The sequence below is a fragment of the Arvicanthis niloticus genome, chromosome 22, assembly GCF_011762505.2.
Source record: "Arvicanthis niloticus isolate mArvNil1 chromosome 22, mArvNil1.pat.X, whole genome shotgun sequence".
Taxonomy (NCBI): Eukaryota; Metazoa; Chordata; class Mammalia; order Rodentia; family Muridae; genus Arvicanthis; species Arvicanthis niloticus.
In genome coordinates, this window is record NC_133429.1 from 37,867,933 (window position 1) to 37,882,128 (window position 14,196).

Sequence of the window (14,196 nt, forward strand, 5' to 3'; positions counted from 1 at the left end):
GTGAAGCTGTGTGCTCGCTCATACAGCCACAGATCTTACTCTATCCTTACAGAATAATCTCAAAGTAGAAGTTCCATTCTTGAGCTTGGCATCCTGACAGTTACACCGGCGCCATCTGTTGCTTTTCTCATTTCTAACCATGAGAGCAGCAAGGAGGATCTGGAATAAACTTTGAAAATGCTAAATGCTAGGCTTCAGTGATGTTGACAATGTTATGTCACCACAGTGGACCACTCAGTGCACCTGCCTGTTTTAGATCAGGCACACTCAACGGTGAGATGGCAAAGTCTCAGGAGACCTGGTGTAATAGTTTATTGTACTAAAAAAAAAACTTTGCTGCCTAATTGTACTGAGTTCCCTTGTGGACAAAGAGTAAATTAGCATTATGCTGCTCCAGTTACAAAAGGTGTGTGTGTGTGTTTGTGTGTGTGTGTGTGTGTGTGTGTGTGTGTGTATCTGTGTGTGTAGTATCTGTCTGTGTGTGTGTGTCTGTATGGAATGTCCATAAAGTTATAGAATATTTGGAAAACATAAAGAAAGAAGAAAAGGAGTGAAAATAATTTCTAAGTATTTAAATATTAATGTAACACAGATAAATATGGATAAATGTATTAATATATATTCTTATATATGTATGAATGTACAAATTATTTTAACTCATGCATGTCATCTAATATACAAAATTATGGGTTTTTAACTCTCTTACCAACTTAGGCGCCTTTGTAAGTTCTCATTTCTAGCAACTGATGGCAATTCTTTAAGGTATCACTGTCGCATTTCTGTGACAAAACACATGGTGAGTGCAGCTTAAGTAAGGAAAAAAGTTACTCCAGCTCAGTTGGGTTGGCTAGTTGATTATGGTAGGGGGTCATGGGGACAAGAGCCGATAGCCACTGGTCACACTGTGCACACAGGTAGGAAGATGGATACTGGTACTCATACAGTCTAGAACCCCATCTCACAGAATCATGTTACCCACATTCAGGGAGGGTCTTCCGTTTTCAGTTATAGCTATATGGAAATATCCTGGTAACCAAAAGCATGTTTCCATGGTGATTTTAAATCCAGTCAAACTGACAGTGAAGATTAATCATCAGAGTTATAGAGTAAAGTTTAATGTATTGACATATTCACAGCACATTCTTTGATTTAAGGCAGATAACTCCCAAATAAAGAATTAGAAATAAAACATATGATTAATATGGTATTCTTTTTATAGCAATTGCTCAGATCTTATAAATATTTGATAAGCTTATCTCGGGGAAGAGTATTTTCTCCAGGAAGGTTTTGCTCTCTCTATATTGAAACTACATATTATATAGATTTTAATTAATTTTTAGTTGGTATACAAAATAATGGTTTTAGCTGTGACATTTTCATGCATGCATATAATTTTATTTTGCCCATATTTGCATCTTCCATTATCTTCCCCAGCCCACTGATCTCAAATCTTCAGCAAAGTGTTTAAGCCTACCAACATAGTGAGCAGGGCACAAATGTAGACACTGTGTCCAGAAAGTATGGCACATACTGTGTTGACACTGGCTCTACCTGTACTTTCTCTGTGACGTATTCTATTTTGTTTGCTTTAAAATGGGAGGAGAAAGTACTCACCTCCTAGAGGTCCATAGCTTCTTCGAGGAAACACATCCAAGTATTCTGGGCCCTTCCGAGTCCCCTTCGCCCACGAAAGAGACACCTGAGGCAGTGTTTGGGTGGTTACTACAGTGAGGCTTTATTCTTGTATCAGCAGAAGTGGAAAGACCCAAAGCCCGGGAAAGGCACTGCTATATGTACCCTAGAGTGGCGTGTTCACTTATGATTGGCTGTTCACTCATTACCCCCTATTACGCCCAGGGATGGGCAGTGGCTTGGCGAGCTTTTGCCTTTTGCACCTGTGCAGTTTAGTTGTTTACTAGTGGGAGCACCGGATGCCAGCGCCATCTTGTAATGGCGAATATTGTCACCGCTCACCACGGCTCCTAACATCCAAGCACGCAGTATGCAGTGTGTTAAAGGTGGTGAGCACACAATAAACAACAACAATATAGCAACGTGCCTACGCTCCCACATGCTAAACATCAAGATGCTGGATAGCACAATTGAGACTCAGACTAGCAGCAAATTAACCTAAGATCTGGAGCTCATAGATACTCAGAGATAGGAAGCCTCCTTGGGGCAGGGATGCAGGAGATGATTTTAGAAAAGCCAGAGGGTCACTTTTCAACCATCTTCTTAGTCACTATGGAAGAGTAGATGTGTTACCAAGAGGAAAGATATCTTATATCAGTAAGCTTGGTTTCTTGACCTTACTAGGTATCTCTTCCCTCTAAAGTGCTTAATGTAATCAGGGAAGATCTATGTTTTGTCTTGGAGTGTCATTGGCTCTCTGGGGACTCGGAGAGAGTAGATGACAGGAAATCAGCAGGGATTTAAGGCGTGATTTCTAATCATTGCCTCGTGTATTTATCATATTTGTTTTTTAAAAGTGATGTGGTCCCAGGAGTCTGGGGACCAGCAGTGATAGATAGAGACACTGATCCTAAAGAAAACAGCTTCCAAGAGGACCAGACCCATGTAGACATCCAACGAGAAAACTTCTAGTCAGGTTCTCTCCACTTTCTCCCAGATTTCAATTTAGCTCTTAGAGTTTGTGAATAAAGATGTTGGTGTCAGAGATAACATAACAGAGTAGAAGCCACGGAAACAAGTTACGGAAGATTGGTGATAGAATTATCTGTATAAACCAAACGCCAAATCAAGCAACCTAATACAAAGGCTGTCACAACATCACAGCAATGGTCCAGGGTTCAGAAGAAAGAACCACCTGCAGAGGCACACACTTTGCTATCCCAGCACTAGTAAGAAGGAGTCAAGGAAAGAAAAGGAAAGAAGAATAGAAAGAAAAAATAATAGAAAGAAAGAAATTTGGAAAACGTTTATTTAACCATTTTCTGAAGACTAAGAAAAAAATCCTTTTCTTAGGACCTTTTTTTATATATATATATTAGTCACTTTCAAATGCATTTGATTCTTTTCTCTGCTGAATATACCCACTGGGTCAGAATAACATTAAAGTATGTCTTACTTTTGTCATTTATGACTATATTTTCATACAGAAGAAATTGGTAGGAATCTTAAACTTTAGATATTTTCCACATTTGTGTTTTTCAAAAGAAGAAAGTCCAGTTTGCTCAGTGTTTATATCCATGTTGTTTCTTTCCTTATAAAGCTTCCATAATTGAATCTCTTAAAATCAGAAGAAAAAAAAGAAGAAGGCAAGCTGACTCCATACCTTTCGATCTAGCCTGCATTTCACAAGTTAGTCTTTGAACTGCTACAATGAGACACAAAGGATAACTTCAAAGACAGAAAGAAGGAAGGAACAAAGACCCCTGTTTGAGGGATAGGTCAAATGTTCATGGGGAAAATTCCATGATTACAAAAATCCACTCTGGAGAAAGCATTCCAGAGCCAACTGATGGGAATTCCACAATTCTGGTCTTATACATCAGCATGGTATGAGTGGAGGTTCATGGACTTTATTAATAGAGATAACCAAACAATTGTCCAGAATAGATTAGGATTCTGGGTATGTTTGGGTATCTCTAGTTCAAGAAATCCTCAAACCTACAGAAGATACACTATCAGATAATCCTTCTTTTTTCTATAGGAGAACATGCCAACTGGTATTAGTGTTTTCTCTCAGAATAAGTTCAGTGTGTGTGTGTGTGTGTGTGTGTGTGTGTTGTATTTTAAACCATTCGCTTGAACTCTTTCTTTTTTTTTAAAGATGCTCTATTTTTTAGAAACTGGATAGTCAACAGTGACTAGCACAATCTAAACTGAATGAATGAGCTGCCAGGCAAAGTGCTGGATTGAAGTTTTAAAAAAAAAAAAAAGCACCAAGCAACCTTTATTTACAGGCAAATGAATAAAAAATATCTGTTATGTGCAACAAAGGATACTACCATCTACATCTTAAGTATAACTTTTATAAAATCAAAATAAATAAAATAAAATCTTTAGCTATCTAAATCATGATAATAGACAAATAAAAGATAAATAAAAGATAATAGATTTCTGGTGAGTAGTGTATCAAATAAATCATAGGGACTGAAGAAAATTTGGTTCTATCTACAACAGGAATGCAAAGGTTTGAATGGAGACCCAAACCATGCTCCTCGAAAAACCCACTCTTTCAAAATAATCCTGGATGCCTTGTGCACTGTAGTTTGGAAAATACACTTCAGAGAAACCATAGCAGACATGGTAAGATCATTGCAGCTGTGTTCCCTGAAGGTGACAGGAAACAGACAAACAATATAACTCAGATGAATGATTATGGAAATTCTCACCTAGAGCTAGGAAGAGAACAAGACAGTGGTATGATAGGAGAGAGCACTGGGGGTTGTATTATGTTGGGTAATGAGCATTCCTACTGAATAGTCCAGGATGCTTAGGGATTGGATCCAGGTGTAGCTACTGAGTAGAGGTCGTGCGTAGAAGGCTAGATTTGGAGTCAGTAGGACCCTTAGAATCCCAAATCTGCCCTCACTAATTACATTTCCTTCAGTGACCTACTTACTTAACATCTCTTGTTTTAGTTTCTCTATTTGTAAAAAAAAAAAAAAAAAAAAAAAAAAAAAAAAAAAAAAAAGTGGGGGAGGAGGGATTACTAACAATAGCCATCCAGTACCTAACATTTAGTAAGATTCTTAGGAAAACTGGCTGCTCTCATTAATATTTTAGACCTCAGTGGAAAATAGATCTTTCTGATCTCAATACCAATTACACTTGTATCTGTCCTGAGCCACTAGTTGCCTTAAAATTATGTCTTTTAAATGCCAAGAATCGGGTTTTGCTCTTTCTCTTGACGATCGAGAAGCTGAGGGCCAAATCTGTGGTCAACCTCTAACAAACACAGAGTGCCTGATTTATTCTATGAACTAACCTCATTCCTGGCTGGCTGTTTTCTTTTCTCCAATGGTTTTACTTTCTAATTCAATTTCCTCATTTCCTGACTTTCTATTCGATTTCATTTTGTGTCACGTACGCCTTTATAAACTGTTATGAATCATCTGTAACATGTTCTGTCTAAACAAAGGTCACTCCAACAAAATAGCCATCAACATAAACAAATGGAATGTGACTGTCACACAGCAGAGAGAGAGAAAAAGAGAGAGAGAGAGAGAGAGAGAGAGAGAGAGAGAGAGAGAGAGAGAGAGAATAGTTGATCAAAGAAAAATTACATAGATAATGATTTATTTGGTTTGTGGCTCAGCAGGCTACAACTTCAACCCAGCTCTTAAGCCATGATGGATCTTCATGGCCAATGTAAGCTATTTGAGACAGCGGAAACAGACTAAATTTAAAACAGATGCCATGTTCACATGCATATTTTGTCACAGATTATCTTTGGGAGGGAGGACAATCAATGTATCTTTCTGAATCTCTCTTTCTTCCTTTTTAATGGGAATTATAGAATCTATCCTGGGTGCCTAATTTGGGTCTTTCTGTGATCAGTGGATTCTATAGTGCATAAGACACTGTGATGATGTCAGCTATTACAGTTGTGATGGTGGTGCAGGCAGTGATGGTGGTGGTGGTGGTGGTGGTGGTGGTGGTGGTGGTGGTGGTGGTGGTGGTAATAAACCAGTAGTCCTAACACTGTGACCCTTTAACACAGTTCCTCATGTTATGGTGCCCCCCAACAATAAAATGTGTTTCATTTCTGCTTTATAACTGTAATTTTGCTACTGTTATGAACTGTTTGCCTTGAAAAATAAATCTTTGCCTTGTTGTCCATATCCATGTATCATACCATTTACACTATAGGTTAAATAAACCACATCCTAAGAGTTGTGGATCACACAGCTCATGTAGCTACATGTGGTAGCCTAACCAAAAACCACCTCTGATTACCGCATCCCCCTGCTTCCATACTGGGTTCGCTGATCCAATTGGCATTCCATTTTCTCCATTTCAAAGCTGGACACCTCCACACTCGTTTTGTCTTGGACCTCAGATCTCACCACTAGCTGCTGGCAGCTTTCCATGTTGCCGTGAGCTATCTCCTCAAGGAATGTCTACATTTCACTCTTCTTCACTCCTGAAAACCTAAACACTTTTTCCATCAGCCAGGATGTGCTAATGCTTGCCATATGTTTGCTTTCCGTTACTTGCTTCCTGCTCTGGTCTCTCTCTCTCTTTTCACCAAAAATTTCATGAAGCAAAATAGCACAGCGACTGTACTTATAGCAGCTAAGATAGCTTGTTGGTTAAAAGGAAGACATGGGAAGAAAGGTGTTAGTCATCCATGTTTCAGGAGCTCCCCCAACATCTTAGGGAAGATACGATTTGACAGAGAACCTAGGTAATTGATGCTTAGCTTTGTGATTGTGAGAGATGAAAGCTTCCATGTTTCTATCAAATGTCTCCAAATAAATATGTAGTTTGGGGGTGGTTCTTTTTAAAAATTGAGCCATACTCAGTAACTTGCTTTCTTAAAGAGTTCACAGATTTTATATATATATATATATATATATATATATATATATATATATATATATAGCTATAAATATAATATGGATTACTTCTGATTGCTTTGTCAGTTCCAGTCTGTAGATATTGAGTTTCCTATGCCTGTGCTTATTCACAGTTGACGGGCTTCCATATTATTTGAAGTGTACCTCTGTATGCATTTGGTGTTTGTGTCAGAAAACTGCTAAGATACTCAAGGCCTTAGACCCAATTTTTGTATATTTCTGTAGAAAAGAAAAAAAAAACATGTTTGTATGTATGCATGTTTTTATATATGTATGTATATATATGTATGTATATAAAACTTACACATAAATATATATTTGTACTTTTATGTGCATGATATATTTTTAAAAGACAGATTATATAATCCAAGAAATATTTCCTTAATACATTACCAAGTTCCTATACCTGAAAAGTTGGAGTAATTCTCTCTTCTACCAAAAGTATACAAAGGTGCCGGAATTATTGTCTCCTTAAAAAATGTTCACTGATCATGGAAATGGAAATTCTGCCAAATTGTCGCTTGCATTTGCTCTCCCCTGACTGTCAGGAAAAAAACAACCAAACAAACTAGCTCCATTCAAGTGCAATTGTTCCTTGACTATCCATCTTCTCTTTGTGTGATTTTTTTGCATATGTGGTGCTAGGAATTGGGTCTAAGGCCTTGAGTATGCTGGGCAATCATTCATTCTACCACCAGTGACCTCAGCCATATAATAGGTTTTTTTAAAACAGTACATGCCTTTTATAGTATGCTTGCACCAACATTTATTTAACGTTCATCTATAGTTCATAATTCAAATAGCTTATACCTTTGTTCTGAGCCCTATGAAGAATGCTGTAAACATCTTTGAGCTTATATCGGTGTACTGAAGCGTTTTCATTTTTTATGTAAAAGATTCTCAAAACTGAGGTTGCTGAGTTGAAGTAACATATACCTGAAGTTTTGTTGTTGTTGTTCCAAAAGTTAACAGTGCTTTGCATTTCTACCAACAAGTACTAGCCAGAGTGCCCAGTATTAGTTCAAGCAACAGTAGCATTTCAGTGTGTGTGTGTGTGTGTGTGTGTGTGTGTGTGTGTGTGTGTCTAACAGCTATACTTTTAGATAAGGTAGATTAGATTTTCTAGTTTCTTGAAGAAGCTTCTGAAAATAATTTACCCCCTCTATAGGATTTAGATAATTATAATATGGTCTGCTGGCTTTGAATGTTTCTTGACCCCTTTCTAAGCATCTCAATGTCATTGTTTATATGCCCGACTCCAATTACCTGTTCTTTTACACCTATACGCTACCTAATTAATTACTTACAATATGTGTTTGAAGTTGGGATTCAAAACCCAATGGACAATATTTGTTCAAAATATTGAAACATTAGTCAACATGACTTCTAATGAGAAGCCTAAAGAAAGAGAATATAATTTATTATGTTAGCTTGGTATTTTATCAGTCATTCAGTCCTCATGGAAAATATGCTTTCCAAAGGTATCCCTAACTAATAAGGATCAATTAAGTAACTTGGCTTCTAAATACTCTTGCCAAACTACCTATGGCGTTAATAGTCTTAGAATTCATTTGTTACATAGAAGGGAAACTTATTAACCTAATTAGAGAAAGGTGGTAATCTCCATTATAACACACTAATGGATTCTCTGTGTTCCATGTTGATATTCACTCTCCCTACATCTTGCTGTTATATCTTGACAATTTATGAACATCTAGCCATTGCTGACTGACTATATCCTCTACCAAACCTCTCTCATTTAGGGATTGTCATTGTCATACCTTTGTATTTTCTCTAAAAGTAATGGAGTAGTTATTTGGAGAGGACTGGGGATGTGGCTCAGTGGTAGAGCATTTGCCTAGCATGTGTAAGAACCTGGGTTCAATCCCTAGCACCAAAAAACAATAAATAAATTATGACAATAAATTGTGTAATTGTACACAATTACACAAATTGAACAAATGTAAGGATACTTCTACAATCCTTTGTCTGGAAGACATTTAGAATGGCTAACGTGTCATAATCATAAGTTTGAACTCAGACAAACACTTCCACTGTCCATGTGCTGAACACTCTCATATTTATGAAGAACATTCCACATGACCTTTTATTAAATAAGAGCAATTTTATATGTGTGAAATAAAACAGTATATCTGGACAGAATTCCCACTTACATTCATAGTTCTGATGACCTTAAAAAAGTAAATGACCTTTAAAAAAATCTCTCACTCTAATTAACACTGCTCATGATTTTTATGGAGCACCTGTATGTCTGTTTTATTTAAAAATAATAATCAGTGCATACTTAAAAATAAAGTTACTAAATTTAGTTTCATTACCACATTGTCCAGAAAAATGAGGTCTATCTTTTTAAAATTAGGTTCAGAAACTATTCTGGAGGCCAGTACTGCTACCTCTCCAATCTCTACAAGTTTTCCTACTGATCATGAGATTCCTTATAAATGTAAGGCATGATTTGAGGTAGTGAGAGACCCTCTGATGCATATGCATCAATATATATATATATATATATATATATATATATATATATATGGAACTCAGTATATATATATATACTGAGTTCCTTGTCTGGATCCCCAAATCCTTAACTCTCATGTCAGATTAAGATTCCAGATTCTACTACATATCTCTACCCCACCTTAGTTGCATCTTTGGTCCATTCCAAGAAGCATTATGTCCATTATTGTTTTTTGGGGGGGGGGGGTCCTTTCTTATTTTAAGGATGAAATCTCTGAATTCTTGCTGCCTTAGAGATTCTTTGCTCAAGGATATAATGCCACTGTGAATGCCCTGGTGAAAAACGTCACCACTGGTCTTTGCACAGTCCCCAGGCTACAGCATACTACAGGCACACAGTCAACAACCTTCTTTAACATACACCACGACAGTGGGCACTTTGGTTGTCAACATGGCTTCAAGACATCAGGGCTTTCTCACAACTGTTCATTCTTCTGATATTCGGGCTGTAGTATAAACCTACATGCTGCAAGGTCAGCAGCAGCTCAGTTCCTCGCCTACTGTCTTTGAGGAAATAGAGCATGGAGTTAAAGCTCGAAGGCTTTTGTTGTTTGTTCCCCTTGCGCTCCTAATTTGTAAGGCTTTGTAGGGAACAACCGTGTGATAACCGTGGTCCTACACTATAAAGAGGAGCAAGAACAGAGGAAGAAGGATAATTTTATTCACTGGTCTACTGTTACTCACCAGCCACTAAATAAAAGTTTTAATTCCTCATCTTCAAACCCTACCTGACCCTATTACACTCTTTCCTCCTCTTCTGCTGGGGATACATTTCAAGATCCCTAACTGACACCTCCAAAACGCAGGTGAAACTGGTCCTTACAAACACTACGTTATCTTATACACACCTGCCTATGAAAAACTAAACCAAGAACAGTGAGGGATTAGTATTAATGCCTAGTAAGAAGGAAGAATGAGTGTAATGTGCTTTAGTGTATTGTATGTTGTTCTCTCTCTCTCTCTCTCTCTCTCTCTCTCTCTCTCTCTCTCTCTTTCTCTCTCTCTCTTGCTCTAGCTCTCTTCCTCTCCCCCTCCCACTCAGTGCCTTATTTATTTCGGTGATACAATGCCTACGTGATCAGACGAAGTGAGGTGATTGAAGTAAGGGGGCATCATGACACAGGATTGAGTACCTCATATGAATTCCTTAAACACAAGCGCTACGATTCTGTGGTAGTCGATGTAGTGCCTAGGTGACAAGCAGCTGACCAGTCTCAGACAGAATGGGGAAGGATGGCATGAGGTTTTATCACACTGTTAGAACACTGCATGGTTTCTAATTAATATTGTAATGATTTTATGACTTCTTGAAGAATGTTGTGCAATGAATTCAGAATATATGTGTGCCCCGTCACTCCTTCAGCTCTCCCCATCTCTTCCTGCTCAGTTTGGAGATTTAAAGGTTATTGTTTTAATTTTGAGATTATAATGTGTGTGTGTGTGTATATCAATACTTAGCTCTTAGCCTTTCCCTTTCCTCTCCACAAACCCTCATAGATAATTCTCTTTGCTTTTTCAACTTCATAGTTCATTGTTATTATACGAGCATATGTATGTGTGTATGTATATAAGTATGTGTACATATGTATCTATTCCTAAATATACCTGCTCAGTTTATATAATGTTACACATACTTTGTTCTTTTGTTTTCCCCTTTCCCTATAAAATCTACTTTGTTTTCCTTCATAGTCTTGGGATTGCTCCCTGTTGTGTGCTTGGTATGTGGTCATCCTACCAAGGATCACATTATTAAAAGAGAAAAGCCCGACTCTGCCTCTCTGAGCAGCTATCAAATGCTTTTAGTGCCCCAGTTAGTGGCGGGATTAAATATATACCTCCCTGCTCTGTGTGCTGTGATTTTGTCCGCCTGGGGTTTGTGTAGATCTCATGCAATCTGTCACAATCGCTGTGAGGTCATCTGTTCCACTGTATCTGGAAAACACTATATCCAAGAAGTTATCCATCACCTCTGGCTCATTCAGTCTTCCCACCCCCATCCTCCACAAACACCTCTGTGCCTTGGGATGACACCTGAGAAAGAGAAGTTAGAAAGCAAAGCCACAGATTATGGAAGGACTCTGTAGATGGTGATTCCAAACCCCAAGTAACTTGCTCAGCTCCCTTATCAAATACAGATGCAAGAATATATCTAGTCAAGGACAGAGGTGATTGGGGGCTACTCCCCTGAGCTTCTAATGGGAGATTTGTTTGTTTGTTTGTTTGTTTGTTTTACTTATGAGGTTAAGGATCTCCTGATGCACAGTAGTTTCCCTTGGTGAGAAGTTCTTAAAGGCATGGTCTGAGCCTGATGGTAAAGTTTCTTTACCAATTCTTTTTGCCACCAAACCCTTGGACCAAAGGAGGATGCCTATGTCTTGCCCTATTGATCTCATGCTAATGTTAATTCCTGTAAGAAAAACGGAAAGCAGAGATACTCTGGCTTAAAACAAACAAAAGACATAATCCTAGCTTTGTGTATGTTGGGGGGGGGGGGGGGCACAGATCCACAAAAGCCAGAGATAAAATTCAGGATTTCTAAGAAGCTTTTACTTTGTAGATGTTCTGGGGAGGAATCTGGTTCCTTCCCCAACTTGTAAAAGCCATGTTTGTACCTTGACTTATGTTCCTCTTCTAGAAATGGGATCCTTCCAACCTCTCTATCGGATGCCACATCTTCTGAGTCTGGCTCCGACCCACCTTTTCTTGTGCTTTCACTGAGCCCACACAGGCTACTCAGGATACTTCCCCATTTCAAGATATTTCCCTTATTTGCATCTACTAAGTGTATTTTTGTCCAATGTAGCGAAATTTAACAGTTCTAAGATTTAAGACACAGGCATTTTTCGGTAGAGTCTCTTTCTCAACCCACACATCTGCCAGCACTGACTACTGATAACAATTCCCTTCTTTAGACAGCTCACCACTGCTCCATCAACTCTCAGAACAAAGGAACTGGAATCCTCACTGAGGTCTGGAGGGCCAGAATTTACCAAAACTTACTCTGTACTTTTCACCATCAAAGACCGTTTGCGCCGGGCGGTGGTGGCGCACGCCTTTAATCCCAGCACTTGGGAGGCAGAGGCAGGCGGATTTCTGAGTTCGAGGCCAGCCTGGTCTACAGAGTGAGTTCCAGGACAGCCAGGACTAAACAGAGAAACCCTGTCTCGAAAAACCAAAAAAAAAAAAAAAAAAAAAAAAAGACCGTTTGCAACCCAACGGATTTCGACTGGAACAGATGCACCCCAGGAAGCTTATTTATTTATAAGTTGAAATTGTATTGTTTTAAATTTTCATTTCAACTATAACTTTTGACTGTGAGAGGTGGCCTCACACATGGATGCACAGCGGCTGAACTCCTGAGCACGTGTGTTCTCTCATTCAGTCACATTGGTCGCTGCTACTCTCTGCAAATAGAGTCCACCTGGCCTCATTCACTTACGTGTACTTTAGATAGCTATGGTTGGGTTCTTTTATAACTAAAATATTTGCCTGGAACATGGCTTTAACTTATGATCCTATTTTGGCAGTGGAATTTAACAAACATGGCGGTGGTATTTGTAGGACAACACTGCTATGAAAGAGATCAGTGAAGGAGCTAAGGACTGAGTATTGACAGGACAATTTCCCTGGAAGTTATTCCGAACACAATTTTGAGACGTTTTGACATGGCCCATTTTTCAAGGTGTGAGTGTACTTGAGCCCTTAGCTTCTAAACAGAAAAATAGTAATAAAAATACCTGAAAAATACTCTACCCATTTATAAATAAAGGCAAACTATGGCTCTTGGTTCACTGAAATCCCTGGACTGCAACGGATGCCATTTAAACAAAATAAACTATTAAAGTTTAATTGTATATTTTTAGGAGCCCGCTTGCTAAATTTGAAGGAAGGAATGTTTCGCTTCAGAATGCGCTTCCCAGAATAGACACCTTTGAAGCGGATATAATCTTCATAAAATAACCTCAGCATTAATTTTTCACAAATTAAAAAGCATGCTAGAAAATGAAGGCAGGATAATGGTGGGACACCGCATGAAAGTAGGACAGTCATGAATGATTTATGGCTTCCTTGTTCACCGGGACTTTTTGAATCTTAATTGAAAACTGGTATGGGTAAATTGTTGAAAACAGTAAATTGGTTATTCTGACAGCAGACAACTTTCATTAGAGAGCTAATTAATTTTAGAAGGCTGAGAGCCTCCTATACTAAACATACTTCGTCATGTTTGGACATGGGACTTTATTTGATTACAGTCTTCTGGTCAATGCAAATTGCTTTTTTTTTTTCTTCATTTTGATCAGCATTATTTAGACACAGTATAACTTGTACTGGCTATAAAAGCAAAGGCTGAGCCTATACTAGGAAATAGCAATTGAAAAACTAAGGTATACTCCACCCCCGTCTCAACCTCAGCTCAATTCTCCTGCCTGTTTTCAGATTTATTATATGCCTATGGATGAATCATTGCTCTGAGAATCTTGGCCATTTCTTGCATCATAGATAAGAGGCTTGTGCCAAATGTAAGTTCATTGGTCTTTACCTTGTACTGATAAATTAAGCAACTGATGGGATGGCTGACTCATTTTTAGTTCTAGACTTACTCCTTAAAATATTTACTCCTTGAGATTACTAAACACCTTAGTTTTTCCTACAATAAAAAATGATCAAACCTACAGTCTTGACTTTATGGTACAACCCTATAAAAGCAGGTAATGGTTTGTACATGCTCGGCCCAGGGAATGGCACTATTAGAAGGTGTAGCTTCTCTGAAGTAGGTGTGTCACTGTGGGCATGGGCTTTAAGACCCTCAGCCTAGATGCCTGAAAGTCAGTATTGTACTAGCAGCCTTCAGATGAAGATGTAGAATTCTCAGTTCCTCTTGCACATCCCTACCTGGGATGCTGTCATACTCCCGCCTTGATGATAATGGACTGAACCTCTGAACCTGTAAGCCAGCCCCAATTACATGTTGTTCTTATAAAAGTTACCTTGGTCGTGGTATCTGTTCAAGCAGTAAAACCCTAACTAAGACAAAGTAAAAAGATTTTATTGTCATTTCAATTGTTAGAAGTTATATTGTCATTGTTAGAAGTTATATTGGCACCAGGCA

The 14,196-nt window shown here is 38.3% G+C and overlaps 1 protein-coding gene across 1 annotated transcript in view; it reads left to right on the plus strand.

Moving 5' to 3' along the window:
- Positions 1-14,196, plus strand: part of Ptprr (protein tyrosine phosphatase receptor type R) — a 234,994-nt gene that overhangs the window by 39,263 nt on the left and 181,535 nt on the right. The window lies entirely within an intron of this gene.